At 43.1% G+C, this 22,856-nt stretch overlaps 1 protein-coding gene across 1 annotated transcript in view; it reads left to right on the forward strand.

Moving 5' to 3' along the window:
* The first annotated feature begins 15,531 nt into the window (after positions 1-15,531).
* Positions 15,532-22,856, forward strand: part of ccnd2a (cyclin D2, a) — a 135,136-nt gene continuing 127,811 nt past the window's right edge. The window contains exon 1 of the mRNA XM_070830897.1: positions 15,532-15,613. The gene's annotated coding sequence lies outside the window, so the exon portion shown is untranslated. The remainder of the gene's footprint in view (positions 15,614-22,856) is intronic.

Raw genomic sequence — 22,856 nt, forward strand, 5'->3', positions numbered from 1 at the left:
GGATTTTATGTGCTGCCCATATTTCCTCTTTCCCAAACGACAAATGACTGATGCCAATGCTATGAGCGTCTGTCCACAGGGCAGAGTTGATGTTAACACTGCAGTCGAAGAACTGAAGTGACGCTGATGCAAAATTTCTCAGTAACGATAACAAGAATAAAATTAAAGCTGCAAGCAGCGTTGGAGGGCCCTCGCACCTCCGTGCACGTCGTGGCGTGCGGCGGCTCCGTCCTGTTGCTGGACTCCGACCCTTCCACGCGATAAAACAGGGATTTTACCGAACAGAACATCAGTGCTTCTCTTCTACAGCTGACTCAACCAGTGAGTTTGTTTATGTCATTGTGTTACTTCGATGCTTTTAATGGTTAGTTTGGATCCAAAGAAATATTTATGTAGCACACAACAACACAAACATACTAACTGAATGAGGCAGCAGCAGAGCAGCAGCTTCCTGTGTTCTGTGTGGTAAAATCCCTGTTTTAGTGAATGTAGTCTGGTGTGTGTGCAGAGAGCGATATAACGGCTGTTTGTGGTTAAACCAAAAGGATCTTCCAGGTCTCTCTCTGTAGGGATCCTTTCCATGATGCTGTCACACACTTAGAGTAACACTCTGAGCCTGTCAGTGGATCAAACAAGCACTTTTAGTGGACCTACTGTGATCAGGTGCAGTTGGCAGTCGACTGAGGAAACTGGACCAATTTTTTTTTAAAGTTCCACTTTAATGTCTGACTGAGCTGCAGTGAAACGAGGAAAGCTTCAGTGTGACTGCAGGATTAGTTGGTTCTGTCATGAGGAAACCAGCTGGAGGTTCCTGCAGGGAGACTCTGACCCATGTGACGACGTGACACCTCATCGCTTCACACCGTCACATACTAAGAGCAGAAGATGGGCCCATGTGTCGTACATCCAGATCACACACCTGAACACAACACAAGCTGATTTGTAACGCTGTAGTAGGAAATATTACATTATAATTCTGGTTGAAATAACCCATTTTGTCACTACAATATTTATTTGAAGGTTTCCTTTAAAAACAAATGTGTCTGAGTGTTGTTCCCTTTATGTTTAGATTTTTTTTTGGCCTGTAAATGCACCAGTGATAATATCTAATTATATGAAAACACACTTTGTCCGTGACTCCTCAATTTAAAAGAAGAGGTGGAGCTGGAGGCAAGACGTGGTTAGCCTAGCTTAGCATAAAGAGTGGAAGCAGGGGGAAACAGCCAGCCTGGATCTGTCCAGAGTTCAAAAACACACCTGTGAACACCTCTAAAACTCATAGACGAAAACACGTTTGGGTTGAGTGTGAACACAAACAGAAATGTAAAAATAACACAGTGGCTTCAGGGTGAGTTACTTGCTGGAGTGACCTCATCTCACTCTTGGAGAGAAAGCTAAATAGCACATTTCTGAAAATGTTGAACTGTTTCTTCATGCAACAATTAGACAATTAAATTTTTTATATTATATTATTATTATTATATTATTATATGATACATATTATAATATTATTTTTATGTGCAACATTAAATCAAATCAGATCAGCTGATACTCAGTAAACAGTCCTTGATTGTATCCCAGTATGATATGAACAGTAAGACACCAGTCTGAAGAGTTCTGAACGATGCTCTACAGAGGAACAACTACACAGGAAATCAATATTTAATTTCTAATTTAAGTTTTTATTTCAAATTATTTCAGATTTTTTGTTTGTTTGTTTTTTGTATGTTGGATAAACCGGAGCACCCGGAGAAAACCAGTTTAAACACAGAGGTTCAGTTTCAGATCCTGACAGACGGATCGCTCCCGTCTGTCAGGACATGAAACTGAACCTCTGTGTCTTGTTTCACGCCGCCTTATTTTTCTGCTTCTTGTTCTTGTACTGGCGGCGGTGTTTCGGTGTTAGAGCTTTCTTGAAGCGCCTCCACAAAGATGGCTGGCCGGTGACTTGGGCCTCCCCCAGTGGGGCGACCTCGTCAGTGACTTGGCCCTCCCCCAGTGGGGCGACCTCGTCAGTGACTTGGCCCTCCCCCCGTGGGGCGACCTCATCAGGGACCTGGGTCTCTTCAAGTGGGAAAACCTCCTTGTTGACTTGGGCCTCCTCCTTTGGGGCGACCTCTTTGGTGACTTGGGCCTCCTCCTTTGGGAAAACCTCCTTGTTGACTTGGGTCACCTCCAGTGGGGCGACCTCTTCGGTGACTTGGGCCTCCTCCTTTGGGGCGACCTCTTCGGTGACTTGGATCTCCTCCAGTGGGGCGACCTCTTCGGTGACTTGGGCCTCCTCCAGTGGGGCGACCTCTTCGGTGACTTGGGCCTCCTCCTTTGGGGCGACCTCTTCTGTGACCTGGGTCTCCTCCAGTGGGACGACCTCTTCGGTGACTTGGGCCTCCTCCAGTGGGGCGACCTCTTCGGTGACTTGGGCCTCCTCCTTTGGGGCGACCTCTTCTGTGACCTGGGTCTCCTCCAGTGGGACGACCTCTTCGGTGACTTGGGCCTCCTCAAGTGGGGCGACCTCCTCGGTGACTTGGGCCTCCTCAAGTGGGACGACCTCTTCTGTGACTTGGGTCTCCTCCAGTGGGACGACCTCTTCGGTGACTTGGGCCTCCTCAAGTGAGGCGACCTCTTCGGTGACTTGGGCCTCCTCCAGTGGGGCGACCTCCTTGGTAACTTGGGCCTCCTCCTTTGGGGCGACCTCTTCGGTGACTTGGGCCTCCTCCAGTGGACCGACCTGGGACTCCTCCGGAAGGGCAACCTCCTCTGCGACAGAAGTGTTCTGTGGTGCATGGAGGTCAGTTGTGATCAAGTTGTTTACCTCTGAAATGGAGGTTTTTCCAATCTGCTCACACACCTGGAGCATCATTGGGTTTTTGTAGGTATCAACTTGTTTCTGCAGTTCATGCGTCTTCAGTTTGAAGACCAACAGAGAGTCTCTTTTGCCTTTCAGCCTTTCTTCCAGGCTCAGGACTTTGGTGACTCTCTCATTAAACTCAAGCCTGAGTTCCTCCAGTTCTTTTTTCAGGAGGTCAGCTCTCTGCCTTTCAGCTTGGACTTGATCTGTGAGATCTTTGATCAGGTCGTCTTTGTTGTTGTTCGACCCGTCCAGGGGCTCGGCTGCGAGGGCTGTGGAGGAGAGACTCTTGATTTCCTGTTTGAGCCTCACCACCTCCTTGTCTAGATCGAACCTCAAGCTCTGCTGCTGCTTCAGTTTCCACTCTGCTTCTTCACGCATGTACTTCTCATTGTAAGAAGTTTGCTGCTCCCTACGTCTCAAACCTCTTTCATAGTGAAGGTCGGTTAGGGCTTTCTGCAGACGCTGGTGCAGAGGTGGATTCCTCCCCCAGTAGTATGGAGATGACTGGCCACCCTGGTGGTTCTGAGATGACTGGCCACCCTGGTGGTTTTGAGATGACTGGCCACCCTGGTGGTTTTGAGGTTGCTGGCCACCCTTGTGGCTTTGAGGTGGCTGGCCACCCTGGTGGTTTTGAGGTGGCTGGCCACCCCGGTGGTTTTGAGATGACTGGCCACCCTGGTGGTTTTGAGATGACCGGGAATCCCAGTAGTATTGAGATCACTGGCCACCCCGGTGGTTTCGAGATGACTGGGAATCCCAGTAGTACTGAGATCACTGGCCACCCCGGTGGTTTTGAGGTCGGCCGCCACCCCGGTGGTTTTGAGGTGGCTGGCCATCCCCGTTGATTTGAGGTTGCTGGCCATCCCTGTTGTTTTGAGGTGGCTGCTCCCTCTGGGTGTTTTCATGAGGCTCTCTTGCATCCATCGGAGCAGGAGAGACCTCATTGGACTCCCAATCCATATTTTCGACAGCGCTGCTGCCATCAACAGGTAGTGTAGCTAGTAACTCCTGTTTTTCGTCCTCCAACTCCATGATCTCTCCCCAGGTGAGACCCGCAGGCAGCATTGCCTCGACTGGACTGCTGTTGGCTTTCATTGATCTTCTCAATGGAACCGATCGCAGTTGTAACGGGTTTTCAATGGTTGTTGAAGTGTTCTTTGAACGGTGGTGTGTCTCGGATGTGTGGTGAACGTGTATCTCTCTCTGTCTATCTCCCTCGGCTCAGTTCATAGAAATGAATGTGAAAAATTTTCAACATTCCCATTTCTTCACCCAACTTCTAGCCCTCACAGCTCCTTCATGCTTTTAGCTAGAAACTCCATTGAAGCTTTAAAACGTTCATCATCTCTCCCTCTTTCAGCACATACCTCCTTTGTGCCATTCACCACTTCATCACAGTCGTCTTTTAAAACATTTTAAAACTTTTTCTCATTTTACATGAGTGTGTATGTGGCCGCGCTAGAGTGGGTGACGTCATCGCTAGAGTGTGGAGGAGCGGAAAAATCACATGAAACTTTTGCCTTTAACTCGCTGGTTTGGCCAAACCGTTTCACCCACAGTCACAGTTTATCACTCAAAATGTAGCTTAAGTCTTTGGACACGCAGTCATGTGACTCACAACACACAGAAACGCACGCAGCGCACCGCTTGGTGCTTGGGCCCTAATTAAATCTGCAAGCAGCGTTGGAGGGCCCTCGCACCTCCGTGCACGTCGGAGCGTGCGGCGGCTCTGTCCTGTGCCGGACTCTGACCCTTCCACGCGGCTCAAAATGTTCATGTATGTCGGACAGTGCGTGAAGGAGTTACACGTCACTTCCTGTTCCCATGTGGCGCCAGAGAACAGCCACTAATCATGTCCTATATTCCAGTATATGAAGTGTTGACTACACTGTGAAAATGTTGTGCAAATCAAATGATCATTGCCATAGATGTGTTACTTCTTGTTGCCACCAGGTGGCGCAATGACTGCGGTCACTAATTGGCATCTAGATGTCTTCAGGTTGGGACTCTTATTAAGTGTGACAAGTTTGAAAGAGATTGGATAATGTACGCTGAAGTTATAGCAGAGCCGGACAGTCATCAAACGGTATAAATTTGGTGAAGATAGGACCTTGTACAGTGGAGTTACAGCACTTTAAATGCTTATGGCGAAGGAAAATGTATTATCGAAATCACCTGGTCGTCACGGCAACAGCTTTTGACGGAGACTCACGGTGTTCGCTCCAGACCAACATCAACATCTTGAGGCTTCCCTGACAAAATTTGAAGTGGATCTGATCAACTGGCTGGTCTTGAGCCATCATAATGTAAAACATAGCATTTCCTGTCACCACCAGGTGGCGCTGTGACTGTGAATGAATATTGACATGTAGACGTGTTCAGGGCGGGACTCTCATCAGACATGTGAAGTTTGGTGCTGATTGGATCATGTACAGCAGAGCTGGCTCTACCCATAATGGTGCCCTAGGCGAGATGCGCACCGATCACACGCCCCGCGCCCCTTCCATGGTGTAGGACCGGGGTCTGCGTCTGAGGAACGCCGGCCGGGGGGGGGGCGTCTCAACAGTGGCGGACGGACGGGGGGCGCCACTCGGGGATGCAAATTATTACCGGCAGCGCCCCTCCAGCAGCTGGCGCTCTAGGCAACTGCCTATATGGCCTATGCCTAGAGCCGGCCCTGATGTACAGTCAAGTTATTAACAACTTCCTGTTTCATGGCGAGTCATGGTAAGACACTGAACTTTGACAGCTCGCCACGCCCAAACTGTTCAAATTCTGTAGAGACCTTTAATAACTTTTCATCGTTGATGCCTTCTCTACCAGCTGACCAAGTTTGAAGTCGATCGCTTCAACCCCCTCGGACTAGTTCGTTCATTTACGTCCCCTGTAAATCGCCAAAAATGCGTGAAAAATCCAATATGGCCGACTTCCTGTTGGGTTTAGATGATTGCTCCAAGAGACCTTTTGTGTTCGTCTTGAAGAGATACATGAACCCTCCGAATTTCGTACATGTACATAAAACGCAGTTCCAGGGCTGAGTTTAGGTGGCGCTACAGAGCCATTTTGTCACACCCATTTGCGAAACCTATGAAATACGTAATTTTTCACCACGACTGAATTTTCTGCAAACTTTCATGACTTTTCGTGCATGTTTAGGCCCCCAAAAATGCAATTCATTTGCCTAAAAAAGAAGAAGAAGAAGAATTCCTTGCATTTCAACTATGTTTTCGGCTGGTCTCCTGGTTTTTTTCATTTCACGTATGTTTTCGAGGCCTACCTGCTCGAGGCCTATGAGGTCCGTACACCTCTTGGTTCTTGGGTACTGGCCCGTTTCCTCCCTTGCACATTTTTCCCCCACGCAGTTTCAATAGGGTCCTCGCACCACTTGGTGCTCGGGCCCTAATAAGGTCAACCGAAAGTATCTCTTGTCTGTCTCACTAGCTTTAACTGTGGATTATAAATTTCATCCCTTAGACATGTGGTCCCACAGAATAAAGACACACCTGCTCATGACTGGCTTTAATATACATGCAGTAAATTTAATGGTGCTGAATGTCAGGCTTGACTACAATCAGGGATGACAAAAGGGGGAATATATTAAAGAAAAGAAGACATTATGATGGCAGAGGAGAGAAGAAAAAAGCAATCAATTAACTATATTCTGTGCGGGTTTACAGTTCTGTTGACAGTATAGGAGTGTGTCCTGTATGAATATACATATCTGGGTCTGCATATGTGCACATTTGTGAACACTGCTGAGCTGCTGAATGCAAGCTAACGAGCTGTTTTGACAGTGAGGCTTAGCTTCGAGGAATAACACTCAGCCGGTGTGTCAGGGATCACTCTTAATTACCCTCAATCTGAGCACCACTGTTTGTTTCAGACTAATGACTTAGATGGGGATTAAGCACTTGGCACTGTGCTAATTAGCCCACTAGCACTCCCCAGGCATCCCAACGTGAGCCTCCAACAAAAAGCCATCAACCAGGCACTGTTGGTTTTTCCTCGGCCCCATCCAGCGTCTGAACTCCACCGTCTCACCGTCTCCCATCAGTCAGACGTGTTGGAGTGGACGGTTGAGTGGACAGTGTTCTGCTGACGAACATTTAGTGGTCAAGGACCAGCATATAGAGGTCTGTTCAATGGTGGAAGAAGCATTCAGATCTGATACTCAAGTACAATAGTAGGTAAAAGTCCAAACTTTTAAATCCTATTTAAGCAAAGGTAGATAAGCGTTATCAGAAATATGTGCTCAAGTATTGAAAGTAGAATAATTTTTTTCTGTAGAAAAATGGCCTCTAACTGATATGGTTGAAATGGAGCTAGCTTCCACTTTATATGCTGTACATTAATATATTTTAGTCCACCAAGGGGCTGCGTCCCTTCTGAAGGGTAACAATGACTCTGAGAGGTTGTGGTTTAGTTGTAGAAAATAAGAAAAAGCAAAAGTTTTATAATGTCATAAATCTGTCATGTTTATGATTATAATGCTTTTGTTTGTTTTAATTTTTCTTCTTTTACTTTTCTCTCATCTTAGTTTTTTTTGTGAAATATTGGACAATTAAATTTGGATCTCAAACAGTCGTTTAAATGGCAAGAACAGATGATGACGATGGTAAGGGGTCACGAATTGAAAAAGTTTGGAACCTCTGTTTTTATCTTTAACAAAGTGTTGTTTTTAATAGTAACTATAGCTGTCAAATAATGTAACTGTGTATAAAGTAATCCAGCAGGGATTTAATTTTGTTTCCCTTTGTTCAACAGAGATTTGATGCATCAAAAATAATGCAAACTCTGATGGCTGCATGATGGTTTGCATATGTGCGTTTGTTGTTGGCTCGTCTATGTGTGCGCATGTGTTTGCAAGTTCTCTTTCTCTGCTCAAAGTCAAAGTCAATTCATCAGATATCAGGAGCGTGCATTAGCAGAGCTCTATAATGAAGCACTGATGAGAATTTTGTCAAAATCAATCAGTTTGATGAAAAATAATTGGAAAATGGTTCGTGCTGAAAATGGCTGGAGTTTACTGTAGCTTCTGCCTTTTGCAGCACTCAACAAGGTCATATTGTGTCAAAATTGTGCCCTCTGTTCTCTCCTCCCAAGCCAGCTGCTATCTGAAATCTGGAAGTCATTAATAGTCTCTGAATCATATCTTCTAAACATAATAAAATTAGCGCATACCAAGATTTTCCCACATTGTTGAACTTCAGAAAGAAAGATTAAAAAACGAAAGAAAAACATTTCCTCATTGCCATTCAGTTCTTTGATTTAATTACTGCTGTGCTGTTGTCTAACCCTCAGGAGAGCCTATGGATTAAGCATCATAATTAGGCAAACCCACAAAAAAACTGCTGCATCCACTTAGAATAGTTAGAGCAAAAGATCAAAACCATGGGGCTTAATTAAGCAATCACTTTGTTTTTTTCTTCCTTATTGATTTGCATACTGGTTTCCCATCTAAAAAACAATACGCCTCTGTTTTCATATCTCCCAATTAAATAAGAATTGTTAACTGTATACACACTTCTTAGAGATAGGTAGCTGGATCTTGTTGTGAGCCAGTTTTTTCCAAAGAGAAAGCTGGGAAACACAGATGAGCATGTATAATTCTATTATTCCCACTGCTTGTAGTGCTTTGGGGCCAGTGTAGACAATCTAATTATGTAAAAGATTTATGAGCTAAATGTAAACAAAATGTATGTATCTAATAAGTTAACATGACGTGTACAGTGCATGCACAAGTTAAAATAAATCAAGAAATAATTGAAAAATCTTCACTTTTGGGCCAAAATAGAAAAAAAACTCTACCAGGTGAATGAAAAAAGAATCCTCTGTTTGTGTTGATTCTGGCACCCGCTGTGGCCAAAAGCACAAGTCTTGCTGATCTGCTTGCTGATCTGGAACGCTCTGCTCCACAAATGCAGCTAACATGAGCTACATTCAACTAGCCAAAGGGTTCGCTTCAGTGTTAGTTTTAGCCATCCTTCCCTTATGAATCCTTTCAAATCCCGCAATTCATCTGCCTAATATCCGACAAAGGCTGGCTCGTGTTGTTGCCCATGCTCTATCTTCATCTATGACTCTGCCCTAATATCTGACATAACCACGAAATGTAATGTTAACATTAAAATTCTCAGAAGAAAAATCCTTAAGATTCTTTTCCTGTATCTGTAGCAAGTGAGTTTGGCCACGGCCCAGGCACCATTAGTCTATTCAGGCCAATAAGAGATGTGAACGTGATCACACATTATGACCAATTCTTTCCCCCCATGGTCACCATTGTGAATATTGGACCCACTTTTCAGTGCATTCTGACACTGAAATGGCATTTTTCAAACAAACAAATGAGAAAAAATACAATTTTTGTTCGACACCTGCCTCTGTCTCCGCAGCACACACACTCTCACAACACTTACAGTATATCGTCTCTGAACTGTCTAAGGCAGTGTAGCAATATTCACCAATAGTAAAAAGTACCATTGTGCGTTTTAACACTAACCAAAGACAAACAGTGTGCTTTGACGCTGTTTCTAATAGAAAGCTGTCACTCTACACCACCGGCAGACCTTTTAATGTGTAATCTTACTGAGACATTGTGCCTAGTAAAATGTAAACATGGGCTTTCCCAGTGTGCCGTAGATCGTTTCTTCTGATTTTGTGGGTAATTGCATGTAGAATAACAAAACAGACATAGCCGGTCTTCTCACTGATGGTTTTGTTTGTAGGTCAATGTAGGTCAAATAGAGTCATCAGTATTAAATTGACTGTTTCATAATCAGGTAAAACTCCTGCCACCTGCTTTAGAGGGAATTTACCTTAAAATATAAATATATTATAGTGTATTATAATTTTACATTACACAATAACTATTATTTTGTTCATTTATCATTGTACGCCATTTGTTGAATTGGTATAATACCAGTGTAAAGATCTGTTATACATAGATGCACAACTGCCTTGTTATACATTAAGCAGAAGTAACTTAACAGCACATTTAATCTAAACCATTAATTCAAGTGTTACTTTATTGTAGCCACAGGTTAAATCACCAGGCACCTTTTAACTTAATATGCAATAACATTGTGATTGCTTAACTTGATTTAGTGTTTAGTGGCAAAACCAGGTTTAAACATGAACTTGAACATCTTGAATTTCCAGTGCAGAGGGATCCCTCCTCTGTGTCCCTACTGACGCATCTTACAGAAAAAGAGCCATCAAAAATACTCTGGAGATGACATGAGCTTGAGCTGAATCTGAAGCCTGCTGTGCAGAGAGTGAATATGAAAGGTGACAGTGGTTCGCAGCAAGCATCCATTCTGTTCTGCAGCATTTCCACCACAATGCTCTGAAGGAGGCCAAACTGCACCATCCGTCAATTAAATAGTCCGTAATCCAGGACACCACGCTGCTGTTCACCTGCTTCTCTTTGAGATTCACCCTGATGGGCTGGATGGCCATGAAAGCAGTGCAATCAAAGAACATTATTGCCATCATGCAACCACCACTATGGGTGGTAGGAAGCCCTGCGGAGCTGGTACGTGATGAAATTGTCCACAACCATTATGGTACTCTGGCTGAAAAGAAAAATTACATTTGTATATAACAATGTCTTTGTTATAGCCTGATAGCCTGTTTAGTATTGCAGTCATTATTTCTCTGGACTTAACAACTCTCAAATAGTCCAATTGGACTGAAGATTGAACTGAACCGTACAAAAGATAAACATTTAAGCATACTGTCATATATAGTCTGCATTTCTATGTTTGTAAGGTTGTAAATTGATTCCTCTTTTATTCACCTGTTTCTGTTATGTCTCGTCGTGTTTGTTAAGTTGTCTGTGTTCACTTGTGTTTAGTCTCGTCTCTCACTTCCTGTTTTATTTTGAAATCTAAACTCTCCTCTCGTTGACTTCCTGCCCTTGTGTGTTTCCCGCCTTTGTGATTGTCCACCCCGCCCTGATTGTTTCCACCTGTTCCCCATTACCTCGTGTATATATTGTCTGCGTCTCCCTGTGTCCTGTGCCAGATCGTCTTGTCCTGTCATGCGTTCAAGTTGCCAACTATCTTATCAAGCCCTTGGAGTTCATTGCATATTGCCACGTATTTTGTCATTGTCCAAGTCTGTAAGTATTGTTTGCCTGCCAGTCCTCAGTAAAGTGTTCATCTGTCTGAGTGTCCAGTGTCATGCTTTTGGGTCCTTCCTGGTCTAGTGCCTAAGCCTAATAGTTTCCCGCTTCTCCATTTGTTGAGAGGTGTAACATTGCAAACCAACCCTACAATCACCAACCCATAACCAAACAGAACTTTGTTATTAGCTCAGTTAAGGCACTCTCAAAAGAACTTTTCTCTTTTATTTTGGCAGCTTTATGTTTTGCTGCGCTGTGGTTATTTGTAATGTGCCCTGTAGAGTCTTTTTTTTATTATCTTTTCTGCATATCAAATATTTTGAATTAGTGCAACAAGGAGCAACTGTGTTTTTCTATTTGCCTTCCATGTTAGTATTTTCTAACTGCTACACTGTGGATGAAATTGGTCATTCTGATATGATGAATATTACTGAAATAGTAAATTGTAACAGCATGACAAAATTGCTTTGCCAAAAGTGCCTCAATTCAGAGATTTATTGCGTTGTTGTTGTTTGTGTGTGGGTGACCACGTGTGGGTAATATTACGAGGGAAGAGGAAAAAATAAATGATTAAAACTTCCAAAGGTTCCAAAGATTGGACCATGCATTTCTCTGAACTTTTAAATGTCACCAGTGACCACGTTTGTTTCATCCCCTCTCCCTGCTCCCCCAGCGTCACGCCTGTGAAGAAACATGTTTCGCCTTCTCTGTCTCTTATCTTCAAGATTATTATTTTGTCTCATCAAAGCAAGCCCTTCAGTTTAAATCCACTGCTGTAATAGACTTATTATGTGAGCCCACCAAGGTGGTGAATTCTATTTCTGGCTCTTCCAGTGAAAATCATATTCATTAATAAGAACCTTCTGTGAGGCTTTAGAAATACAGGTGACCCATTACAGTCTTATTACATAGGGAAACTCACATAGACACAAGGATCTGTAGTAGAAACATAAACTGTTTGCTTAGGATAAGCTCACAAAAAGGGAGAAAGGAGCATCAGTGCTGCTGGCGTAATGAACATTTGTATTCTAAACACACCACAGACTGTATTAGCAGATAAGAGGTCATTAAATGCTTGGAAAGGGGCTTTAATCAATTTAGGCTATAATTACATATTAACAAATGGGATTTTACAAGTTAACGTATGTATTGGCAGGAGGGCTAAGGCTTGCTGATTGTTGTTGGTGACTTTTTGTGTTCATTTGTAACCTCTCTTGTTTTCACAGATGTTGGCAAGGTCACTTCTAGGTTTTGATACGCCACTTTTCTGGCAGCACGTCCAGTAAAATTTGTTTCATTCAGCCACGAACAACAATGTCAGGTAAAAGTGAAATTCTCCACTGGACAGCCGTTGAAGACATTTCACTCATCCATGACGCTCCATCAGTTCCAGTGGCTGCTTGGAGGTCACAGGCATTTGTTATTATTTATTAATAAAACCTCAGGGGAGTTGTTCACACCAGGGAATCACATGATGAGAGGTGTTAAGGTTATTATGGCCACATGTCTGTTCTCTAAGACGTTCATCGGGGTTAACTACAGTGTTAATTGCTGTGCAATAATCTGGGGAGGGGTGACTCTGAAATTGGGGGTCCTTCTAGATGTCCACAGGTGATGTCCTGTTGCCTCCAGGGATAATCCTGCACCAGACAAGTGGATATTAAATCATGGAGATCTTAAAGTAACAGTAGCAGTAAAAGTACTTTGTTACATGTAAAAGCGTTGCAAATGCAAAATTTTGCTGCATATTTTTATATTATAGGGCTTCCAGACTCCAGGAGCTCCCTTGTTAGTTTTGTTACAGGTCAAGTTACACTTTTATAATTCCCACTGGTGACTTGAAGTAAGCACCAGCAGAGCTTTGCATGACTCCAACCTGGCTGGGCAGCTGTGGCGCAGAGGTAGAGTGGATTGTCCACTAATCGAAATGCATGTCAAAGTAGCCTTGGGAAAGATACTGAACCCCAAATTGCTCCTGTGAATGTATCAGTGGTTAGTCTCCCTCTGATGAGCAGGTTGGCACACGGCGGACCCTGTCATCAGTGTGTGAATGGATGAATGTGGATGTAGTGTTACAGCACTTTGAGGGGTCAAAGAGACTACAGAGGCACTATACAAGTACAGACCACTCACCCTATAATCAACCACATAACCGAAAACATCTGTGTGCAAGACGTGTAATCAATAATAATGTATCATGTCTTACACGCTGATCATGTATTTTGAATTATAAACCACGTTTTGCAGCGGGATGTGGTTAGGGGATGGTGGACATTTAAAGTGTAAGACTCTGACGCAGGTTCACATGCTAAATCCTGCGTATTGTTATATTTGCAAAAACACTGTGGTTGTTAACAACACAACCTGCGGAGGTTTTGTCCGTATTTAACTGCAACCATGATCCTTCCCTAACCTTAACCAAGCGCTGTGAATGCCTGAACAGAACTATGAGTAATATACAGTGTGTATTTATCATACTTTAATTGCAAAGAGCATATACTGTATTTTTAATGTATAATGTTTCCTCATTATGTTGACAGAAAAAGTCATCCAGGCAACATTATTTTGTTGTTCCCTTAGCAGTATACAGTATAACCTCTATGAGACAGAGTTGCTCTGTTCTAACATTCATGTGACCTCAACATCTCTAATGTGACGTCTCGGTGTGAACGCTCAGGTCAGCACAACTCTTACCAGTTTCATCTCAGTCCACTCCCAAATATGAGAAACTGTGATTTTAGTCTTAAACAGTGCTGAGAATACAGGCCCTAAAAGTATAACAGTAAATGAAACTGGAAGCCAATTATTTGCTCTTTGTGTCATCCAAAAAAGCACATTATGTACCATAAATAAACACAAAAACATATCGAAGAAGTCCCAGGAAAATCTTCTCTCCAGACCCTGAATGATGCTGCCTGAGGAAGAGCAGTGAGATTGTAAAGCACAGACGTATGATTTATTGTTCTATAGGTAATATCCAATGAAATATTCAAGTATCATAACATCTTTATGTGGGAATATGTCACTGCTCACCTGGCAGCTCAAAAGGCTGCTTCATGCTTCCCTTTTATTATACATTATAAACTGAGTGAGCAATATAAATTCTAATACTCGCAAATGCTAAAGCGTGCTTTGAACTTGTGCACCTTCCCAAGTCAATACTTTGCATACCTACACAAAACCATACAGCTCTCTTCATATTTTAAATATTTTCTTTCTAATATTTACATTCTTTCATGTGTAGCCTACATTTTATATTGTACATTTACACTACTTGACTTGCGGTAGCCTATTCAACATTATCTTCAGCTTTATTTGCCAAGTATGTGTACTCGTATCAGGAATATGATTCCAGTTTTCCCATTGCTGTCATGTACAGAAACACACGTGCAGCAAAACAAGGACAACAAGGCCAAGCAAAGTCAAAGGGCGGGTGGGGGGGGGGTGCACTATTGCTGATTGTCCATTGCTGATTGTCCAATGGTGGCATTGAACACCGAGCTTAAGCCCACAAGTAGGACCCTCATGTGCGTCCCTGAGGAGTCCAGGTGTTGCAGGATGTGGTGCAGTCCCATGCTGACTGCATCATTCACTGATGACGTCTGAGGTCTGTGATGTTCTTCGGGGGGGGGCAACACCAGTCCAGTGTCTTGAAGGGATTTCATTTCACATCAGGCCTGACATCATTTAATCCTGTGATGAGGATTTCTCAAGGACTGGGATGAATGTGCTGTTGCTGTTACTCATTGCCGCTGGGAGCCCTGAACGCACCGTGCCCTGCTCTCAGAGGTCCTGCTGTGTCGCCTCTAATCTACGCTGTCTGAATACAGATGAAATTGGCTGATAAGGGCAAACTAACCCATAAGAACCCGGACTCATTTAAGTAAGAGTTATGGGGGATATAAAACACAAGTGGACCACAAGAAACACATTTCTAAACTGATTTTTGAGATACTGCCCCTACTGTCCAAGATCTAAATGTTAAATATAGGTCACAGCATTTTTCATATCAACTTTTTCATAAAACATTGCCAGGACAGGTTCACTGTAATCTAGGACGGTATTGGAGCTGTTAAATTGTTTGAATTTTACCTTTTAATAACAAAAAACAAGCTATTTAAAATCAGCTAGTTGCGTCACAGGTTTTAATCTGGCAGACCGCCATTTTGGAAATGGACACTGGGTCACGTGACTGAACCAGGATGTTCAGCAGCTGTCGTTTTGGGACTTCTTGAGTTGAATTGAAGGACAAAGCTGTACAGGGGAACTCCCAGAACATTTAAAAGGTCTGTGACACCTGTGTCACCGTGGCTCCTTACGGGTCAAGGTAGAATAATATAATAATAATAATAATAAACTAAAACCACTGGACCTGTCACCTTTACTTCCCCTCTGACGCGCCACGAACTCGTCTCCTCCGCTCTGTTTTCAGTCTGGAGGAAGGCGGAGAGTCCAGGAAGAGACATTTGAGACTCCGCCCGGTTTGGGGCGTCGACTAACCTCCTCTCAGACCAATCGGAGTCCACGGAGAAACTTTGTAAACAAGCCTCACACGCTGTTTTAAAGCTCCTCTGCTGGATTTACTACGGAACGACGCGACGGTGCTGCAACCAGGTGAACCAAGAGCTCCGAAACAGGTGAGACACAGCTGCGTTTGGTTACTTCACAGTGTGTGTGTGTGTGTGTGTGTGTGTGTGTGTGTGTGTGTGTGTGCGCGGGCCGAGCGTTTGTATAGTTGTCCTCGTGACTCGTAGTAGTGCTGGTGCAAAACAGCTGTCATGTAGAGTAACACACAGGCACCTCTCAAGCACTTCGGAGGCGACCACTGCCTGGTTGGCTCAGACTCAGACTGTCACACCGATGAAACAGCCATTAGCCTGCTCGTTAAAAACAGTTTATCAGCAGGTTAGACTTTAATTCAATAGGAGACACTGTTAAGGGTGTGGTGGTGTTCCCACCTTAGAGGCCAGGATCAGTCAGGTTGTGCACAAAAAAAAAAAAAAAACTTGTCCTGACTGTGTGTTTGTCTACATTCTGCAACCAGGAGGAGATAATGTGTTCGATGTGGAAAATGGTCCATAGAGAGAACTTGGTGCTTTAAACTTAACAAGCCTTTGGTTGATTTTCTGAGTCATTTCAATGAGCAGACTAATGATGCAGCCGAGCACATTGAAAATCACTCAGCCCGTTTGCCCACTGACTGAGTGAGACAGACCTGTGATTAGGCAGCGTCACCGCCTCTGAATGTGCTGATAGCCGTGGGTATCAGGAAATCCCAGAAAATGTGATAATCCATCAATCTAGCAGGTAGACACTGACGGAGAGGAAGAGTGTTGCGTCACAGTCTTCCATTATATTTCATAACCTGCTGAATTTCACATTAGCACGTCCACATTTCCTGGAATTTTCTCTCTCCTCTCGCACTCACAAGCACACCCAGCCTCTCACAGGCCATACATACTGAGTCTAACCTAAATAATCCATTCCTGTTATTGTCTCTGAGCTCCACCGGGGGTGAAAAGTGTGCTGCACTGTAGGTGTGTCGTGTTTTGTCGCCTGCTGCTTCACTGTCAGTCTGAACAGCCCGCTATAGGCTACAGAAGCCTTCATTCTGAACGGATGTGGGCACAACTTTTCGTTGTTGAGCGTCAACATCTGCATGCTCTGTGTTCCCTCAGCACGCCCACCTCAGCAGAGGGAGGGCTCGAGGAAGAAGGGGGAGGGAAAAGCTTCCTGTCAGAATGGCTGAGAAACTGAATCGGCTCAAGTTTTGGCAGAGCCTCGGGCCTACTGTGAGCTGGGAGGGGTTGGGGGGGGGGGTGACTTTATATGTGCAATGATGCGTTTGTTCACTGTAAGTTCTCTGGAAATGTGACGCATTTCTTTTCAGCACATTTGTGGTTTTTGATGCTCTTCTGTGTTTCATTTCATCTTGAGTGTGCCGTGCTCCTTGTTCGTGGCTATTTATTATGAAGAGATATATCTCTGCTCCTGCAGTGAATCACTTTTTTAGTAAAAGTGATTAAAAAAAAAAAAAAAAAAAAGCAGGCAGCGATAAAAGCAGGCAGTATGTGCTCATCTCCAAAAGTTGTTGGAGCTTAAAACATTTAGTGGTATTTCTGGCTCTGTGGCTGGCGGCTCATTCATATTGTTTTGAATGTAAAACGACACTGAGGCATAGAGGTTAAGATGTAAACAGTGAGCTTTAACTGTGATGATATTTGAACCATATTGAATAAAGCACTCCAAAGAGACCACTGAATATTTTCCTGCTAATGTTAAATGTCTAATGCACTAAATGCAATGGTAGGCAAAGCAAAACCAAATGTGAAAATATTTCAAAAATACCTCGGTGGTATTCAGTTGACATATTAAAGATATCACATGAATTATTTCTGTCTGTATATTGAGGATTGATGTGTGAAAATACTGTAGTTCTCAACTTCGAAATACAAATTTGATGCAGTCATATCACGAGGATATTGTGGTCAAATGTGCTTTTGCAGCTCCCCGACAAAAGCCTGTCCACACTTTGCTCATCATGGTCTGGCAAAGATCAATAAATGATTAGATCGTCAGATGTCTCGGATATAAACCCCTCACGCACTTTGTTTCACGTGGCTTCATGCTGTGAAATGCTCTTCCAGAGGCATAATTCATTTCATGTGTAACACTTGACTGTTTTTCAGAGATGACAAGTGATGTTATCATATAAAACCTCCGTATACGTCCCTCATTGGGTCTGCACACATCAGACAGACTCCTAAATGGGTGTCAAGTCATGTAGAAACAGCCGAGCTTGAACGTGAAGCGTGATCTCTTGAACACAAACATGGTTTTTCAGAGAATAATATCTTTATATCTTTACATCGCGCTCTCTATTCTCATTCTCATTTTTTTTATCATCGTGGAAGTTCAGCTGAAAATCAGAAGCGTAACCTCCATGTCAGTAATCTCAGGTAGTGATGACGCTTCGCAGGGAGACGAGATTTGTTTGTTTTCGTGTTGAGCTGCTCCTCACTGAAACCACTGAATTGCTGTCTTACATGAAACGCAGAGACGTCATCGCTTCCTGTCACGCTACCTAAACACAAACACGGTGTAAAGTCAGCAGGTGGTTCGATTCCTTTAACTGCGCGATGCAGTTGCTGCACTCAGAGGGTGCTTTTAGTTTTGATGAGACGATCGACTTTATTGGCTTAGTGCTGTCCATGTCACAGGAAGTGTCAAATATCTGAGAAGAAAAAGTTACACTGAGGGGGGGGGGGGAGAAAAACACTTGACTTAACACGCAAAGGAGAAAAAGCAGAACAGTGTTCACTCATGCGGTCAACATCTTTCCATTTCAGAGGAGCTGCACTGTTGACAAGCATCAGCTGGCTTTTTTAACATTTATATTATTTACATGATTTTGTGGTTCTGCATTGAGTGATGCATATCAGCGTTCTGGATAGTACTGGCAACTGTTCTCATAGTATCACATCCTCATATATGCACATGTATGTGTACAGTGTATATGCACCATTACCTTTACCGTCAGTATTCAAGGTCAGTATCTTGTAGGAGACAAGTAAGGAAGGTTTTTTTTTTTTTTTTTTTTTTTTTTTTTACCTCATTCTCTCTGAAAACCAAAACTTGGCAACCAAACCAAAGTACAGCGTTTATCTGGCTGCTGCTCAGCCTCGCTACGTGTAGGATGTGGGGTTTGTGCATAAGAGTGAGATATGAAGAATCCCGACAGAGGTGAATGTGTCACTCTTTGAGAGAAACTTAAAGACAAGGCTGAAAATGAAGCAGTTTTTTAATGGATGACTGCTGGTGCAGGAGGGGGAGGAGGAGGAGGAGGAGGAGGAGGAGGAGGAGGAGGAGGAGGAGCGGTGTCAGATTGTGTGCTCAGATGTGTCTGCAAGGGAACTGGACTAGGATGAGATTTTGCAGCTGCTCTGCGGGAAGAGCAGCGTGTCCTGGCGATGCTGGTTATGCCAGTTTACACACTGTCTGAACACTCGGGTTACACATGAAAGCATCTGTCTCAAACGAACTGTTTGCATCTTATATTAGAGCCACTGGCATATTAATTTTCCAATGCTGCAGCTCAGGAAACATTTCTCAACAATTTTACATGCATCAATTGTGCTTACATTCATGTTTGACTCAAGTGTTGCTTCCAAAAAAGAAATGACAGTTAAATCTATGATGTGTTGATTTTTTCCTGTATGTTTTTAGAAATTGCATTAATTAAAAGAAGCCCAACATGTGCCTTTGCTCGCTGAGGCTTTGTCGTGTGCTGTTTTTTTGCAGTGATCAGTGAAGTGGAATTTTTTTTTTTTTTCTTTTTCGTTTGCGGTCGTTGTTACAGAAAAGCTTTTTTCAGTAGCCAGTACAGTAAGTGAGACATTACAGCTGTTTCGCGGTGCTTCTCCTTCTCTGGTAGGTGCATCAGCTGCTGACATTGCAATGTTGTGGCGTTGCAAATTCCCCTGTGTGCCTACATCAATGCATGTCAACACATTTCCCAGAGGTACACTCAGCATTGTTACGTCATGAAGTCTGCCGGGTAGATTTAACTTTCATGTGGTAGACATGTGCCACTTCTCCTGAACTGATTTTTATTAATAAAAAATTAAACTTGATCACTGCATCCGTTAGATACAGTGCGTGTAGAGAAACACAAGTACAGCGTTGTATCGATAGATTCAGTCTGAGAAACGTATTTGTGGGAATAATAATAATTGTTTCTTGTTTCTGACACTTTTTATAAGCGAGTGTTGTTGACATTATGACAGAAGAACAAGAATTTCCTTGTTAAAATATTTAATTTGTTTGAATAAAAAACGTTCAGGCGATACTGCAATGATGCTGACTTTTAATTGCAGTGCAGAAGAGGCTGAATAAGATTAAGCTTCCCTGTGAGCTCTTTGCATTTAGATTTTTCTTCTCAGTAGCTTGTTGACTCCGTCAGAGAGACTGTATTTAATGTTGCCATGTTGTCTATCCAGGTGTAGCTCATAGATGGTAAAACTGTGCCCTCTAGTGGTCAGGAAAGGTTGTGCAGTACAAGTCATCCCATCAGCAACTCGATGATTGAACATCTGCTGTACCATTAGAGGAGTATAACTTGATTTACAGAGCAGTGTCCCTCTTGGTGAATCTTAAATGATTATTCAGGAACATATAGTAGACGCACACCTGTCTGCCTGTCAACGCAACAATGTCATATCAGCATCAAACATATGCATACCGACTTTCAATTACTAGGCTGAGTTATGACTCCTGAGAGCTTCCACTGCATTTTGGTTCCCTAATTCTAAACTTAGCGCTGTCGCCTCACAACAAGTGCCTTCCTGGGTGGAGTTTGCATGCATATTTGCATGTTGCTCCTGTGCTTGAATGGGTTCCTTCCAGGTTATATGGCTTGCAGGTTGGAGTAATTAGTGAATCTAACTTGCCCTTAGGTGTGAGTGTAAGGAGAAATGCATGAATGAAAAATTCTAAAGTGACCCTATTAATTTGTGCATTCAACTTGCGGTCATATATTAAATAACACTAAGCATTACCTTATATCTAAATGATAATTCTCTATCGTATTAGTAAATTAAAACTATTGTGTGTTTTTGTTGAAATCAACTCTACTGAACTGAACTCTACTGACACGTGTTGTTTTATCATGACCATCTAAAAGTGACTGCAAAAACACCTCTACTTTTATAATGATTTATGGATGTTATAGTATTAAAATGTATGAAAAGTAGAACCATGTCTTTTTATACCTTGATGGAAATGATCACTAATAATCCAATTCACATATCCGCGCGTGTTTGTGAGCATCTCAGGCATCTTCTCTGGTGTAGTAGTACAATGCTGTGGAAGTGATGGAGGATTACATGCCTACATGGTATTTTGATAAAGCTTAAACATACATTGAATCATCAATGCAAGAAAAAGATGGCGTTTCCCTCAGATACCCATGTAGCACACAGCTGTTGTTCTCAGGAATCCCCACTAGAGGGCAGAAAAGTCATGCTGATGAAGCCACAACCTGAAGGTTTGAATGTGCACTGATAAATTATTACCTCAGCGTCTGTCAGCATCTGTCAGCTTCAGCTAAAGGACTAAACAAATCAGAGTTATCATATCATCATCATAAGGTCATTTACACTGCATCAGTGCAAGGTTGTTGTGTATCACTTTTAAGGCTGTGCATTGCTTTTTTGATCAATACGAAAAGAAGGTTTTATTTTCTTAACCTTACTTTGAGAAGAATGTACACTTCTTTTTTTTACATATATGATTCCTTCTTAAAACAGATACATTTCTGAAATGTCAGCCATTGAAACAGTCCCCTTAACTAAAATGCAGTTTAAAATTTGCAACATCTTCATTCAGTAACGATCTGATCAAGGCAGCGCACAGGAGTATGAATCTGTTGAAGCATGTGATGCCAGCGTTATCTACTAGGTATAGTTTTTGATGTTCTGTGCTACGGCCACATTTTGGTCAGTAACAAACAAGTATTGAGGCTTGAACCCTAATCAGCCTCTACAGATCAATAATTGAGGCAGTTAAACTCTGCCAGACACAACACAAAAATCAATAAATATCATAAAGGCCGCTGCCAGACATGGGAAAGGCCCCACACTGTCATAGCAGGGATGTAACTCTTGTTTTACCAAATGATGTTTGGAATCTAATTAATACTAACAACTGATCAGAGAAGGCAGATCTGTTTCCTCATTTCACTGCGTGATTTACAACTTGGGCTTGTGCAGAAATGTGGACAGAGAAGTCAGACATGAATGCATCAGCGGCCCGGCTAACACAGCCGTGACTCTCTATCATTAAAAATAGGAAACAGATATGAGAGGTGCAGCTGAGGGCAAAGAGAGCACCAGAGCGCCATCGCCTCTGCTCAGGCCTGTTTCTCTTTGAAGTCGAGCTACACGGCCTTCTGTGGGCCCTGGTGACCCCAGAGTCTGACCTCAACTTGGAAGTTTATACTAGAAGCAAAACCAATCTGGAGTGCGTTCCACAGAGAGGATGGATGTGGATTAGATGGGAATGTGGTGTGCGTGGGTATGTGTGCTTGTATATGCACACACACGGCTGCATGTGTGTTTGTGAGAGACACAGATAGAGAGAAATGAACGCTGATAAAAAAGGTAGAAGAGGCCAATTAAAGACAGAGAGCCCTTTTCAGAATGCTCATATACTTTAGGAAGGATATAGTATTTTGAAACTCCCAACATTTCTCAGAGTGAAACCCCACGGCGAAAAGAACTGAGCCATATTGTCGCCCGGTGTTATTCCTTCATTTTGTGCTCTGAATCTCCTTGTGTAATGTGGTGGATGGCTCAGGATGCTTGGGAGTCACTTGAAGGTTAGTGACTGTGTGTGTGTGTGTGTGAGTCTGAACGTTTTTGTGGTGCATTTTAATTGAAAGTAAACTTCCCTTGATGAAGAGTTTCCACTGAAAGGTGAGCTTTGTGTACTTTTGGCAACATGGAGGATGAAATTCGGCATGAATCGTATTATCACGCGTGTGCTTGGTGTGTGGCAGATAATGAACATGTGAAGGGACCTCAGAGCCAGGAAGAGGAAAAGTTATGAATGAACGTAGCTGTGTGGTGGAGCGTTGAGCTCTTGTGCTTGTACGCGTCCTTTTATCCCCAATTCTGCCTCAGCTTCAGATCTGCACGCGCACTCGCGCTCCAACGTACGTACGGTGCAGCACACCGCCACACTCGCTCTGAAGCGCTCACACATAAACACGTACTCACTCTCATCACTACACTGCACATGCACAGAGGTTCCAGTGTGTGGGATTACAGGAGGAGAAACAATCTGAGTTCCCCAGCTAACTGTGTTTATCCAGGCTGGCGG

Source organism: Pempheris klunzingeri, chromosome 5, assembly GCF_042242105.1.
Source record: "Pempheris klunzingeri isolate RE-2024b chromosome 5, fPemKlu1.hap1, whole genome shotgun sequence".
In the NCBI taxonomy this organism is placed as follows: Eukaryota; Metazoa; Chordata; class Actinopteri; order Acropomatiformes; family Pempheridae; genus Pempheris; species Pempheris klunzingeri.